The sequence below is a fragment of the Cebus imitator genome, unplaced genomic scaffold, assembly GCF_001604975.1.
Source record: "Cebus imitator isolate Cc_AM_T3 unplaced genomic scaffold, Cebus_imitator-1.0 Scaffold73, whole genome shotgun sequence".
Lineage (NCBI taxonomy): Eukaryota > Metazoa > Chordata > Mammalia > Primates > Cebidae > Cebus > Cebus imitator.
Window position 1 is genome coordinate 6,790,607 of NW_016107388.1, and position 13,940 is coordinate 6,804,546.

The following is a 13,940-nucleotide window of genomic DNA, read 5'->3' on the forward strand; positions in this document are numbered from 1 at the left end:
TGCAGCAACAAATATTAAATAAATAAATGAAATATTAAAAAAATAAAAATACAAAAATTAGCCGGAAGTGGTGGCACATGCCTGTAATCCCAGCTTCTCAGGAGGCTGAGGCAGGAGAATAGCTTGAACCCGGCGGGTGGAGGTTGCAGTGAGCCAAGATCACACCACTGTACTCCAGTCTGGGCCACAGAATGAGACTCTGTCTCAAAAAAAATTAAATTAAATTGAAAGCAAACAAAAATAGCTGGGTATGATGGTGCACACCTGTAGTCCCAGCTACTCAGGAGGCTAAGGCCAGACGATTGCTTGAGTCCGGGAGCTGCAGGCTGCAGTGAGCTATGATTGCACCACTGCTCTCCAGCCTGGGTGACAGAGCAAGGTCCTGTCTCTGAAAAAAAGAAAAAAAAAAAAAAAAGAGGAAGAGAATAGATGTATGTATTCTTCATTTTATTTTGTTTTTTAAAGGATTTGGAAAATTGAATGCATGGAACTTGTTTTGCTTTATCACAATGAAAAACAGTTGCCATCCCTTTTGATGTGAAGCTGATCTTATTATTAGATTACTGGTGAGTTTTTGCAATATATCAATTTCGTTTGGCTCAAGGCTAACGCGGCCTTTCTTTCTTTCTTCTTTCTTTCTTTCTTTCTTTTTTTTGAGACAGTCTCGCTCTGTCGCCAGGCTGGAGTGCAGTGATGCAATCTCGGCTCCCTGCAACCCCCGCCTCCCAGGTTCAAGTGATTCTCTTGCCTCAGCCTCCTGTAAAGAGGTTTTTCAATAGAGCAAGTGCTACCCCAACTTTGCCAAACAAGGGTAAAACACATCAATTCGATCAAGAGACATCTTCCTCATATCATTTATTATCATCAATTTAAGAAGGGGTGATTACTAGAGTTTCTGAGATTCTGAGACAAGGCTTGACCAGATGGATGCTGCATATACTTTCTGAGTTATCATTGTGTACAATTAACTTCTCACTTCAAAAAGAATTAAAGCAGATACCTTTATATTTGGACAAATGGATCTTGTTATCCTCAAATCTATGTGTTTAATAGTCATGAAGAGAAAAGTACCAGGCACAATAAAACCATTTCCGATGTGTCAAGTTTTATAGTGAGTCATGGGTCTGTCTACTCAGATAAATGCAACAGGACATCCTGTAGTCGCTGTGCAGTTTTTCCAATGCTTCTAATTTCTTCTTCTTTTGGCTCTGCATGAGATGCAAAGGCAACCAAATTTTAGCCAAAAACTAAAACATTATAATTATAGTTGCAATTTTACACCAAAAGAATTTTAAAGGCACTGTTGAAGGACTACCATTTCTGATAAAATCCCTGCAAACTAGATTTTTATTTTAGAGCACAAATCCTCTTTTTATGGGTTTTTGTTCATAAAAACCCACCTCTCACTCGCTTTTGACATTGGTTTTGGCTATTAGTTTTTGTTTTTAATGGGAAAATAGGAACTTCCTAAAAAGCTAACGGGTATATACTTTTGTTTTGGTAATATGCTATTTTACTCAGAGTTCTCATATTGATTTTTTTTTTTTTTTTAAAGATGGGGTTTCACCATGATGGCCAGACTGGTCTTGAACTCCTGACCTCAGGTGATCCACCCACCTCGGCCTCCCAAAGTGTTAGGACTACAGGCGTGAGTCACAGCGCCCAGCTCATACTGATTTTGAAATGATTTTCTATTGCTTCCCAATAGAACGGTGAGAGAATTATCAGATAAATAGGCAACAGCTTACTGGGCTATCAGTCAATGGTTAAGGATTTGCAAGAACAAGGTAAAAGTCAGCTAATATGTACAGAAAGAAGAAATAATTAACAAATTAATGAATTATGATTTTGGTTTTGCTTAAAGCATTAAATTAGTGGTTTCTTTAGCTACTGATGACAAAGACCATTAGAAAACATTAACAAATTAGGTTGAACTTCACTTTCACAAGTGTTCTCAAATTTCTTAAGCATTTTATTTCATATCGGAAAGTTACATTCACCACTCTAATCCATAGGCTAAAGGATGAACACATCATCAGTTCACCTAGATTAAATTACATAAAGATATTAATATTTTACATAAAGGCAATACGTGAATTTGAGAATTATTTTTTCCTGACAATTACTGGCTGTTTGATATTTGGCAAGTTACTTCTCTGAGCTTTACTTCCTCATCTGCAACCTAGGAATTAACAATACCAATGACAAAGCATTGTGTGAGAAGAAAATACAACAACGTAGAGCACGTAGTGTACTTGGCATGTAATGAAAAGAAGCAAGCATGTGGAGACTGGAGGATCATCAGTTCTGGGGTTAAAAAGGCTGTGTTGGTGGCTCATGCCTATAAACCCAGCACTTTGGGGGGCCTAGGTGGTAGGACAGCTTGAGCCCAGGAGTTTGACACCAGCCTGAGTATCATAGCCAGACCCTGCCTCTACAAAAATTAGCTAGGCATGGTGGCACATGCATATAGTCCTAGCTACTAGGAAGCTGAGTGGGAGGATTGCTTCAGCCAAGGAGCTGAAAGTTACAGTGAACCCAGTCATCATGCGACTGCACTCCAGCCTGTGCAAGAGAGCAAGCTCTTGTCTCTCTCTCTCTCTCTTTTTTGAGATGGAATCTCACATTGTCACCCTGGCTGGAGTGCAATGGTGTGATCTCTGCTCACTGCAACCTCTGCCTCCTATGTTCAAGTGATTTTGCTGCCTCAGCCTCCGGAGTAGCTGGGATTACAGGTGCCTGGCCACCACATCCGGCTATTTTTTTATTTTTATTTTTTATTTTTCATAGAGACGGGGTTTCACTATGTTGGCCAGGCTGGTCTTGAATTCCTGACCCTGTGATCCACTCACCTCGGCCTCCCAAAGTGCCGGGATTACAGGCGTGAGCCACCGTGCCCTGCCTTTTTCTTTTCCTTTTTTGAGACAGGGTCTCACTCTGTCACCCAGGCTAGAGTGCAGCAGAGGATGAGCACAGCCCACTGCAGCCTCAACCCCACAGGATCAAGTAGTTCTCCCACCTCAGCCTCCTGGGTAGCTGGACTGCAGGTTCACATCAATCATGTCCAGCTAATATTTTGTATTTTTAGTAGAGACAGGGTTTCTCCATGTTGCCCAGGCTGGAATCCTGTCACTTTAACCAAAAAAAATAAAATAAAATAAAGAGACATCTAAGAGCTTTGTGTGACAAATGCAGCATAACTGTGTACAGAAAGGGTCTCTAATGTTTGCAGCTTTCTCTCTCTCTCTCTTTCTTTCTTTTTCTTTCTTTCTTCTTTCTTTCTCTCTTTCTTTCTTTCTTCTTGATGGGGTTTCACTCTGACACCCAGGCTGGAGTGCAGTGGCACGACCTCGGCTCACTGCCACCTCCACCTCCTGGGCTCAAGTGGTCCTCTCACCTCAGCCGCCCAAGTAGCTTACACTACAGGCCTGTGCCACCACACCTGGCTAATTTTTCTATTTTTAGTGGACATGAGTTTCACCATATTGCCCAAGCTGGTCTCGAACTTCTGGGCTCCAGCGATCCTCCCACCTCAGCCTCCTGAGTACAAATACAGGGATTTCAGGCATGAACCATTGAGCCCAGCCAATATTTGTAGCTTTCACTTACTTCCATTTTATCACCAACCCTGCAGCTAGTTATTAACGAATTCAATATTATTTATGTTGGCTAGGCCACTGTTCGATGAGTACAATGCCAGGCATGCAAAATGTGTAAATTAATAAAAAAGCTGGAAACAGTCCAATTTTCGGAACACATGTAATGTCTTGGAATTCCCTGTTTCTCGACAGGAGAACTTTGCCAATGATTGCCTTGGACTTAAAACCTGCTGCTCAAAAACTTAGTCTGAAACCTTCAGCTGCTTCCAATAGAGCCTTCTCAGGGGCCCCCATTTCTTATTCCTGTTTCCATACTTAAGTGATGCATACATCATCCCACATAGTATGGCCTCTTTAACTTATTTTAATATATCGTCCTAAAATTTGAATTTTTTCCCCCTCAATCTGTGTTTAGCCTAAGGTATTTGATTACTATAATTTATTTCATTAGTTCTCAATCATATCCTTAGCCCATCTTTCTGGGACACCTTTCTCTTAAGGTTAAAAACTGGGTACCACCAAAGGGATGTTAAATTGAAAAATAATCTCTTACAACTATTTGTACTTTATCAAAAATGTGCCTTATTCAGCCATATATTTTAGCAGTATTATAAGTTTTCAGGTTCAGATTACAAAATGTTCTTAAAGAAACTTGGCTGGGCATGGTGGCTCATGCCTGTAATCCTGGCACTTTGGGAGGCCGAGGTGGGTGGATCACCTGAAGTCAGGAGTTCAAGACCAGCCTGGCCATCACGGTGAAACCCCATCTTTTAAAAAGAAAAAAAAAAAGAAACTTTAGAAGATTTCATGTTAGTTCTCTATCTGCTTTTGTGTGCAGATATCTCTCAAGTGTTTTTCCTTATTGAAAAGCAGCTTCAGAAATGGCCTAAGCAAAATTACTGCTTTAAACTGCCCAATTCATTGCTCCAGGCCACAGTGAATCATTTTCTTAGGTAAAATGCCCTGAACTGGCAATGAAAGTGCTCACACTCGGTGTTCCTCCAAGAAGTATAGCATTTGAGACCTGGAGGTTACTACAGATGCCAGCAGGGCCAACCTCTCTAAAAAAATGAGCAGATCTGGATTTCACAGCTAATACATGGTGGAACTAGGGCCGGCAATGAGATCTTATAATTTCTATACAATATTCTTTTACTCAAAGAAAGTTTATTTTTGTGGCTGGCTGACACCCTAGAGAACTTAGGGTTTAATCAATTTATAAAACCATAAAATTATTTTGTTCATAAAATTAATCTTTTTTTTTTTTTTGAGACTCTGTTGCCCAGCCTGGAGTGCAATGGCACAATCTCAGCTCATGCAACCTGCGCCTTCCAGGTTTAAGCAATTCTCCTGCCTCAGTCTCCTGAGTAGCTGAGATTATAGGCACCCACCACTACCCCCAGCTAATTTTTGTATTTTTAGTAGAGAAAGGGTTTCACCATGTTAGTCAGGCTGGTCTCCAACTCCTGACCTCGTGATCCACCCACCTCAGTCTCCCAAAGTGCTGGGATTATAGGCACGAGCCACTGTGACTGGCTAAAGTTAATCCTTAATACATCAAAAAATGCATTCATCTAACAGACATTCACTGGATGTTTTTCGTGCCTGGCACCGAGCCAGGCACAGGATTGTAAAGGTGGGCAAGAGTGTGTCCTCAACTTTAAAAGCTCAGGATCCTCTTGGATATGCCTGTGAAACCCTGACTTGGGATGTGGCCATGTGCCACCTGCAAGTGAGGTAGAGAGGAGAGATGAGGTGGCTAGCCTTTGAATGATGGCACAGAGACTGCTGGGAAGCACCCTGGTTCTGGCTCAGAAGGCCTGAATTGAGGTGCAGCTCCTCATTCACTAGCAATGTGACCTTGAGCAAGTCTTATAATTTCATATTTTCTTTTCTTTTTTTTGAGACGGAGTTTTGCTGTTGTTGCCCAGACTGGAGTGCAATGGCACGATCTCGGCGCACCGCAACCTCCGCCTCCTGGGTTCAAGCAATTCTCTGGCCTCAGCCTCCCGAGTAGCTGGGACTACAGGCACGCACCATCATGCCTGTAATTTTTTAGTAGAGACGAGGTTTCACCTTGTTGACCAGGATGGTCTCGATCTCTTGACCTCGTGATCCACCCGCCTCGGCCTCCCAAAGTGCTGGGATTACAGGCTTGAGCCACCGCGCCCGGCCATTGTTTCTTTTTATTTCATTTTGCACATAGGACTGATGTGAAGTTGTGGAGCCCAGCTCTTTGTCCTGCAGATGTATTTGCGTCTGCCCACTCCATCAGTGAGCCGTCCCTTACCGGCCATGGCTGGAAGACAAAGTGTAGGTGGACAAGACTCCACCTAAGATGGGCACCGAGTGCCATGCCACATGAATAGAAAGGCATTTCCTTCCCTTCTGGAGTTCCTTGAGTCTGAGTTAGAGTATTATTCCATGCAGACTAGAGGCATTTAGACTCTGAGGCTGAATTAGATACAGGAATAGACTGAAATGTTGCAAACAGAATGCAAAGTTCCTCTTTTTCTACCCAAATGAAGCATTCCTTGCAAGTCCCTGTATTTTCTCCTCTTCCCTTCTACCTCCTCTCCTTCTCCTTGGAAAAAGTCCCATGAGCCAAGCTATGGTAAGTCCTTTATGTGTAGTATCTAATTTAATCCTCAGGCCAGTCTTATGAACCCCAATCCACGAAATCCAACCCCTCAATGCCCAGGAATAGTGCAACCCTAGTGATGCCCGACAGCAATTCCAATAATCAGTTCCCCTCCCTGCCCCTGCCAGCCACCTGCAGTGACTCTCCACTGCTCATCAAATGGCATGTCAATTCCTTGCCTTGGTATCAAAGACTGCATAATCTGGCTTCCCACCTGTAGCCTTTATTTTCTAATTTCATCTCAATCCCTCCCCATGACTGGCCCATTTTTCTTTCTTTCTTTTTTTTTTTTTGGTCTTTTTGGAGACAGAAGTTTGCTCCTGTCACCCAGGCTGGAGTGCAATGCACAATCACAGCTCACTGCAACCTCCACCTCCTTGGTTCAAGTGAATCTCCTGCCTCAGCCTCCCAAGTAGCTGGGACTACAGGCATGCACCACCACGTCCAGCTAATGTTTTGTATTATTAGTAGAGATGGGTGGTGGCTCACACCTGTAATCCCAGCACTTTGGGGGGCTGAGATGGGTGGATCACGAAGTCAGGAGTTCGAGGCCAGCCTGGCCAACATAGTGAAACCCCATCTCTATAAAAAACAAAACAAAGCAAAACAAAAAGAGATGAGGGTTTCACCATGTTGGCCAGGCTGGTCTTGAACTGCTGACCTCAGGTGATCTGGCTGGCCCACTTTTCAAAACTTCCTTCCCAGACATTACACTCCCTATACACACACATACACATACACACACACACACACACACATCCCTACACACACACACACACACACACACACACACACACACTGGTATCTGCATGCACTCAAACCTATATACATGCATATAATGCCTCTCACATACATCCTTGCATGCCAACACTCCACATACACACATAAACACCTTACAACACAGCCCTGTGCACACACACACCCACTTACCCACAAAGGTATCCTACACACACCTGTGTGCATATAGATCCCTGTACACACACTCCATACACACAGCTCTGCACACATACCTGTATTTGCACACAAAATACCATACACCTACACACATACAAATACCATCCCTACACCCCTAACCACATGCTCTACACACACACACATCCCTGTACAGTCACACACAAACACATGCACACAAATATGCCAATGTTTCTTTGCATGAGGATGAAAAATGGAAGAAACTAGGACTAAATTTTATCATTTAACAATCTCCGTGACTAAGGGAAATCTTTCTTTGTTAAATTGTTTGTTTCATTCCTTTGACTAAGGGAAATCTTTCTTTATTCAATCATTTGTTTCTTTTTTTTAAAGAGTTGTTTGAATATAAATGTACACTGAAAGGAGAAAGATCATTTGAGCTAAGGTAACTGGGAAGTATTTATGCAGAGGAGACATTTTAGGCTTCCTAAATAAGATGGTGTAAACTGATATTAAAATAAATAAATAAAGACGTTGGTCATGGTGGCTCATGCCTATAATCCCAGCACTTTGGGAGGCTGAGTCAGGTGGATCACTTGAGGTCAGGAGTTTGAGACCACCCCAGCTAACATAGTGAAACCCTGTCTCCACTAAAAATAAGAAAATTAACCAGGTGTGGTGGCGTGCACCTGTAATCCCAGCTACTTGGGAGGCTGAGGCAGGAGAATCACTTGAACCGTAGAAGGTGGAAGCTGCAGTGAGCTGAGATCACACCACTGCACTCCAGCCCAGGTGACAGAGGACAGAGTGAGACTCCCTTTCAAAAATAAAAATTAAAAAAAAAAGGCCGGGTGCGGTGGCTCACGCCTGTAATCCCAGCACTTTGGGAGGCCGAGGCGGGTGGATCACGAGGTCAAGAGATCAAGACCATCCTGGTCAACACGGTGAAACCCCGTCTCTACNAGTAGCTGGGATTACACGCATGCACCACCATACCTGACTAATTTTTGTATTTTGTATTAGTAGAGATGGGGCTTCATCATGATGGCCAGGCTGGTCTTGAACTCCTGACCTCAGGTGATCCACCCACCTTGGCCTCCCAACGTGCTAGGATTACAGGCGTGAGCCACTGCACCAGGCCCAAGTTTTATAATTTCATCTGTAAAATGAGGGACACAGTAGCCACACTGGTGTGGCTTTGAGGACTAAATGACATACATGTTACATGTTACATGTATGTCATGTAATCCTCACACACAATAAATGTTAGTTACTTTCTCCCTGGTTGAAAAACTGGGTGGAAATCACATCTACCCTCTCGACCTCATAGATTTATCAAGATTGTTGAAATAATGCATTCTAAAATAATTTGTAAAATATTAGTTTCTTTTACCCCAATATAATTACAACTACCATCTTACTCCTTGTTTCTTTGCAGCCCAGGCATTCCAACCACTTAAACAAAATCCATGTGTGTGGCCCCAACCAAAGCCTTAAAACCCATCAAGACCAGGCCCGGCACAGTGGCTCACACCTGTAATCCTAGCACTTTGGGAGGCCGAGGCGGGCGGACCACCTGAGGTCAGGAGTTTGAGACCAGCCTGGCCAACATAGCGAAACCCATCTCTACTAAAAATACAAAAATTAGCCAGGCATGGTGGCATGTGCCCGTACTCCCAGCTACTTGGGAGGCTGAAGCAGGAGAATTTCTTTAACACGGGAGGCGGAGGCTGCCGTGAGCCGAGATCACACCACTGCATTCCAGCCTGGATGACAGAGCAAGACTCTGTCTCAAAACAAACAACAACAACAAAAAAATAAAAATAAAAAAACAAAACAAAGAAAAACCACCAAGACCAGAAAAAGTAAGAAGTGGGAGTTTAAACTAAGTCAGAAGTTGTGTTTCCATGTTCCTGACCACATCTCTATTGGTGCAAAGTTATTTTTTCATTTACTAAGCCCCAAGACAGATTACAAAATAATTACATTTCATCTTCGGTCTACTTTTGTCAAGATTTGGTTTTTGTTTTCTCAGGGAGCTTACTGAAAGATTGGCTTATATTTATAATAAAAATACACTTAGCATTAAGTACAATATTTCTGTACTATGTTGAACCATGTACATTTGCCAATGTTCAATTTTTTTTTTTTTTTAGGGACGGCATCTCACTATGTTGCCCAGGCTGGAGTGCAGTGGCTATTCACAGGTGTGATCCCACTACTGATCAGCACGGGAGTTTTGACCTGCTCCGTTTCTGACCTGGGCCGGTTCACCCCTCCTTAGGCAACCTGGTGGTCCCCCACTCCCGGGAGGCCACCATATTGATGCCGAACTTAGTGCGGACACCACTTCGGCATAGCACATGACAGCCCAGAACTCCTGGGCTCAAGCGATCCTCCAGCCTCAGCCTCCCGAGTAGCTGGGACTACTGGCACGCGCCACCGTGCCTAGTGATGTTCAACTATTCTTAACCAGTAAAAACGGCAGTGGTGGTGCTTGTTCTGAGCCGAATGAGCTAAGTCCCTGAGGCATGTCACTGAAGCTCTCGGAATCTCAGGTTCTTATGCCCAACAAGAGAAGCTGGTGCGACTGTGCCCCATTCCTGGAGCTTAGCAAGAAGAACCCCGGCCCCCTTCCCTGCATTGTAAAGGGCCCTGCTCTGCCTAGGCCCTCCCGTCAGGAGGAGTCTGTGGGTCTGTGTTCTCCAGGAGCTCATCAACCTTCCCAGGCCATGCTCTAAACACCACAAACCCCAAAGTCTCTGCCCATGTGTTTGTGGGCAGACCAGGTATTTTGTAGATAAGATTAACACTTAATTCAACAAATACTAGGTAAGCAGATTACCCTGCATAATGGCCGTGGATGCCATCCAGTCAGCTGAAGGTTTTAAGAGAAAAAGACTGAGGTTCTATGAAGAAAAGGGAAGTCTGTCAGTAGACTACTTTTGAACTTGAGCTGCAACATAAACTCAGCCTTACGTCTCCAGCCTGCTGCTTGCACTGTAGATTCCAGACTCATTAGCCCCCAGAATCACGAGTCAATTCCTTAGAATAAATCTCTCACTTTCAAATAGAGAGATAGATATAGAGATATCTCTTATTGATTCTGTTTCTCTGGAGAGCCCCGACTAACAAAAAGGTACATTTAAGGCTGGGCACAGTGGCTCATGCTTGTAATCCCAGCACTTTAGGAGGCCAAGGCAGGAAGATCACTTGAGGTCTGGAGTTCAAGACCAACCTGGCCAACATGGTGAAAACCCATCTCTACTAAAAATACAAAAAAAAAAAAAAAAAAAAAAAAAAAAAAAAAAATTAGTCAGGTGTGGTGGCATGTGCCTGTAATCCTAGCTACTCAGAAGGTTGAGGTAGGAATATCACTTGAACCCGGGAGTCAGAGGTTGCAGTGAGCTGAGATTGCACCACTGCACTCCAGCCTGTGGTGATGGAAGAACTTGTGTGGATAAATAACAACACTAGAATAAAGGTATAAACTGACAAGTGTCAACGAACTAGACATCACTTTCTGTGGTATTTATTTATTTATGTTTTAGACAGAGTCTTGCTCTGTCACCCAGGCTGGAGTGTAGTGGCAAGATCTCTGCTCACTGCAACCTCTGCCTCCCAGGTTCAAGCAATTCTCCTGCCTCAGTCTCCTGCGTAGCTGGGATTGCAGGTATGCACCACGAAGCTCGACTAAGTTTTGTGTATTTTTATTAGAGACGGGTTTCACCATGTTTGCCAGGCTGGTCTCAAACTCCTGACCTCAGGTGATCCACCCACCTCAGCCTCCCAAAGTGCTGTGATGTGATTATAGGCATGAGCCACGGCACTCAGCCTTTGGTATTTTTTGTACAGATGGAGTTTCACTGTATTGCCCAGGCTGGTATCCGACTCAAGTGATACTCCTGCCTCTGCCTCCCAAAGTGCTGAGATTACAGGTGTAAGTCATCACGCCTGACCTTTCTGTGGGATTTCAAGGGAGGAAGAGACGTGCTGTGTCTGGAAAAGGCCTCCTCGGTGAGAGATGGCATTTGCACTGTCCTTGAAAGATGGGTAAGACTCGGCTGTGAGGATGGAGGTCAAGGAAGATACTGAGTGAAAACAAAGGCATAAACGTGTTTGTTGGTATGGCCTGAGCCACCTTAAAATACTCTCAATATCGTGTATACTCGTAGTATTAGCCAACCTCCTACTCCCCCCAGCTCCTCCTCCACCTCATGCCATCACTCTTCTCCTTAGATTGGGAACACTGGGTCACTTGGCTGCCTTCCCAGCACCTGTGCCAGCTAGATATGGCTCATTTTATAGATAAGCAAACAGAGTCCTGTTGAGTGTAGTTTATCCAGCAATCACGGGTACAGAACGAGCCTCTTCTGACATCCTTGGGCCATGTAAACAAGCGATTCAGGCTCAAAATCATATCAGTTCGGTCAAAACTCTCCTGCTGCTTTGGAAGGTAAATGAATACAGCCTTAAATTTTGACTTTATGAGTGCAATTTTTTCCTCTTATAACTTTGCATCCTGTCCACAATCTGATTTGAAGAATCCCTAACTAAGAACCAAATACTCTATGTCATAGGACAGTCATATTTTTAGGATAGTGGTATTCTTGGAGCTTAACAATAACTAATCAAGATAAACAGGACTTCCAAGGAACAGACACACATATAAACCATTTAGATCAACAAAAGGACATGCCCAGAGTCAAGGAAAACCATAGCCCAACCTGAGATGAGCTCTACCTTGTAGACTGTGGCTGAGATTTTACTGAGTCACCTGGAGCAATGCTCCGCATTTTCTGGAGGTGAAGTAAGGAATGGAAAGTGACAATAGTGAAGCCATTGCGGTGTCCTTCGCACTGTAGCTGGGCACACGATATCACTAGCTTGTTGGCCTGACGCACTCTGGGGAAACCAGCCAACAAGGTTCATAGTAAAGCATACCGACACCTCTTCACCCATAATTCGAGCTGTCTTCCGGGGTATGAACACCCAGCATTTCTGAATTCAGTTTAGGGTGATGGTGAAACAACGACCTCTCATCTCACAGCAATGCTGGTCACATACAAGAAGTGTTACTAACTACATCATGCTATGAGGCTTGAGAACTAGGAGGGATTCAGCCGATGCCTCCTACCAGGCCAAAAACTAGAAGCAGGGTTGGATTATTCAAAAGCAACATAGACAGGCTGGGTGCAGTGACTCACACCTGTAATCCCAGCATTTTGGGATGCCGAGGCAGGTGAATCATTTAAGGTCAGAAGTTTGAGACCAGCCTGGTCACCATGGTGAAACCCCATCTATGCTAAAAATACAAAAAATGAGCTGTGTGTAGTGGCACATGCCTGTAATCCCAGCTACTCAGGAGGCTGAGGGAGGAGAGCTGCTTGAGCCTGGGAGGTGAAGGTTAGAGTGAGCCAAGAGCACTCCAGCCTGGGTGACAGAGTGAGACTCCATCTCAAAAACAAACAAACAAACAAAAACCACAAAAAACCGTCAACAGAAACTGGACATCCAAGATGGCCACCAAACCAAACATGTCCATAGATGAAAACAACACATCGTCAAACAAGGCAGACGATGTTACCAGAACATAAAATCATTATCAACATTACACAAACATCCTCATCTGACAGCTGTTACCAAACTGCTTTTGTAGAATTGTATATGGGACCCCATCTTGTTCCTGGCACACAGGAGGTGATGAGTGAATGGAAACATATTCTGCCATACATGGACAAGGAAGAAATGAGAGGCAATGGCCTTGACTAGACCCTGAAGGGTCCTTGATGGTTCATCATGAAAGGTTACTTTGGACAAGCTCCATCCCCATAGAGTGATGTAAGGCTCAAGGAAGGAGGCTGGATTTGCTCTCAAACTGGGAAAGAAGTGCAGGCACCCACATGCGACACTTCCCTGCTCACCATTTAAACTATTTTGCTGTCAGCTGGGCAGAGTAGCTCACGCTTGTTATCCCCGCACTTTGAGAGGCCGAGGCAGGTGGATCACCTGAGGTCAGGAGTTCGAGACCAGCCTGGCCAACATGGGGAAACCTCATCTCTACTAAAAATACAAAATTAGCCAGGCGTGGTGGTGTGTACACCTGTAATCCCAGCTACTTGGGAGGCTGAGGCAGGAGAATCCCTTGAACCCGGGAGTAGGAGGTTGCAGTGAGCTCAGATTGTGCCATTGCACTCCAGCCTGGGCAAAAAGCCTGAAACACCATCTCAATCATAATAATATTAATAATAACCATAAAACACACCACAAAAAAAAACTATTTTGCTGTCACGCCTATGCCAGTGACCAAGGCAGGAGCACATCAGAGACCACAGTTCCAGGAGCTCTGTTGGCAGCAGGCGACAGTTCCTGCCCACCCCCACTGTCTTACGGTCTTCCAGTGTATGAACATTCAGCATTTCTGAATTTAGTTTAGGCTGATGATGAAACAACGGCCAGCTTGGTGGCTCTGAGAGGTCGCTATGAACATGAGAAGCTGTGTTTTCTGCTTGACAGCTGGTCCCAGGTGCGGCTTTCAGCAAATCCACCACCTGGGTATACAAGTTGGGACAAAAACACACTTAGCCCGTTCATGGAGATTGACAGCGACATCACTGTGCTACAAGGAGCTTGGTGAGACTGGGTTCACCTCAAAAAGTTGCCAACCCTAGTTGACCATAAATACTTTCTCCATGTAATACCTGTTAATATTGAATAACCATTTTTTTTTTTTTTTGAGACGGAGTTTCACTCTTGTTACCCAGGCTGGAGTGCAATGGCGCGATCTC

The 13,940-nt window shown here is 44.1% G+C and overlaps 1 long non-coding RNA gene across 2 annotated transcripts in view; it reads left to right on the top strand.

The window, feature by feature from the left end:
• LOC108306731 overlaps window positions 1–11,546 on the top strand; it is a 19,905-nt gene extending 8,359 nt beyond the window's left edge. The window contains exons 2-3 of one of the 2 annotated variants that reach the window (XR_001826255.2): window positions 466–566; window positions 11,392–11,546. This is a non-coding gene — a long non-coding RNA (uncharacterized LOC108306731). Of the gene's footprint in view, window positions 1–465; window positions 567–662; window positions 698–11,391 lie in introns of those variants that run through there. The other variant, XR_005200858.1, reaches the window with a different exon arrangement.
• The last annotated feature ends 2,394 nt before the right edge of the window (window positions 11,547–13,940 follow it).